This window comes from Austrofundulus limnaeus, unplaced genomic scaffold (assembly GCF_001266775.1).
Source record: "Austrofundulus limnaeus strain Quisiro unplaced genomic scaffold, Austrofundulus_limnaeus-1.0 Scaffold36, whole genome shotgun sequence".
Classification (NCBI taxonomy): Eukaryota; Metazoa; Chordata; class Actinopteri; order Cyprinodontiformes; family Rivulidae; genus Austrofundulus; species Austrofundulus limnaeus.
This window is the reverse complement of record NW_013952438.1, coordinates 1,327,997-1,330,232: the sequence shown is the minus strand read 5'-3', so window position 1 is coordinate 1,330,232 and position 2,236 is coordinate 1,327,997.

The window sequence follows — 2,236 nt, the reverse complement described above, 5'->3', positions numbered from 1 at the left end:
GTGTATATGTATATTTATATATAAATAGAATCAAGTTTAAGTTGAGTTTTATATCATGTTATAATGTTATCCTCTCATAACATGCCCAGCGTCTCACTTTGACTCATTCATGCATATTTGAGAAATCCTGTGGTGTCCTGAGGCAGCCAGGCAGGCGAGCAAAAACGACCGGGACTAGAACCGCTATTTGGGACCAGCTCCTCCTCTGGGCTGTGTCTCTGAACCGAGCTTCCTCATCACAGAGCCCCACACCGCCCGTGACTCCTGCAGGCTGTCAGCAGCAACAAAGCAAACAACTGGTGAAACTGAAACTGTCTACTGAGCTCCCTATACCACTTCTCAGTGCAGCCCTTTTCAGATTCAAAATACCTTTTGAGGAAATGGATTTTCAGATGCCAAGTAAACTATGCTGAGAAAAAAAACCGTCAACTCAGCAGATTAATTCAGAACAGCTCACCTGTGATGATTCCTCAGCTCCATAAGATGCAGACAATAGATTTGTTGCTGCGTAAGGTTGTGCGTAATTTGTGGAACAATGTCAGCTATTCTGCAGGTTGATATCACCACAATAGGAATTGAGGACAGCGTGTTTTTTTTCCACACAGAACAAATTACAATCAGGTATTTGACTGTAGTTCTGAGTCGAGCCATGCAGCTGATCTGAATGAGAAACTTCCTGATTCTAAAATATAAATCACACCGCGGCAGAAACTTGCTTCGTTGCGACTCATTTCTTCACATCAACTATTTAATAAATATTTTTCTAAGTTCTGCCAAACTCATAAGTTTCTCTGTGTTTACATTCATTTATTAAAGACGTGTAAAGGTGGAAACGTCTCAGCCTCATGCGCCGCTGATGACTGCAGCTTCGCACATGCGCACACCCCACTACTTGTTTAGACAATTTTCTCACTCATTCTCAATTTAATCTATAATTTTCCAGCATCTAAAAATAATTTCTGATCCCACAGACGGGACAGTCTGAGGAGAATCTCTCATGCTGGACACATTTACATCTTTAGGTATGCTTTCTTCCATGTTCGTTGGGATGTATAAAGGAAAGGTATGCAAGAAACATGCATGCGCACAGTTTTATACATCTGATTTTTTTTGTGCGGCGCACTTTTCTAAATTTGTCCACATGCCAACTTTTAGTGTGAAAGCTGTGCACTCCATTACGCATGAGGCCCCTGGTCATGTGACAGGATACAGCCATCATCCCCACATAGATGGAGTATTTTTTTGTCACTTTACCCAAGCTAAGATGCTGGCTAACAGCTGGATTCAAGTGATGGGACAAACTGAATTTGACCGGAAAACAGTGAAACCATGGACTCAACGTCTGCTCCAAACATTTTATCAGAGGTAAAAGACCAACACTGGACTTACTGGGATTGAACCCAGGACCTCCTTGCTGTGATGCGTCAGTTCTAACCACTGAGACGTCTCACTGCCCTACGCTAGACTCAGTAGAACGAGCACTACTGTGTACACTACTGTGCTTACTGCAGCCAGTCAGACATACGGTGATAATATTATACTTATACAAATTCTAAACATCACCATTAGTCTCTTTAAAAGATGCAGAGTGATTAAAAATACACAAAGGCAACAAATGCATCAAGCTAAGCTATAAGACATTGGTAAAAACACCATTTTAACAATTCTACTGGCTTTTTATGTCTGTCTCCAGCCAACCTTTCAATTAAACTTTCCTATTATTCCTAATGTCAGATGTGTCCAAATTTTCAAATTTTAAATGAGAATCTAAAATAAAACTTAAATATTTCACTTCTGAAACATGCTCAATTTTTTGATCATTAATCCTCAAGTTTAAAGCCAAATCAGTGCCATCTTTTCAGAGTTGAGCTTTCGTAGAAAAGCAATCAGACAGTTTTTTTTACATTAAAGGTAAGACATGACCTGTCAAACCATGCTGCAATAGACTCTAAATAATTTGACAGCTGTGCAGTATCAGGATTACAGGTTTTAAGTCAAAGATGAGCAGGTTTAACAGACAAACAGACACGGAGACCAGATAAAAGGTAAGTGTTATTTTATTTACAATTGGTGGGGATATGTACAGGGGATCCAGGCTGCGGAGGGAAAAGGAAGACGGTGAGTATCCAGGTAAGTATTTTGATTGCAGGGGGAACTTGAGGTGTAATAATAAATAGAGATCTTACAGTTTGAGGAGGCGAGCGACAAGTAGAGGAGAGGGTCCAAATCCAAGGTG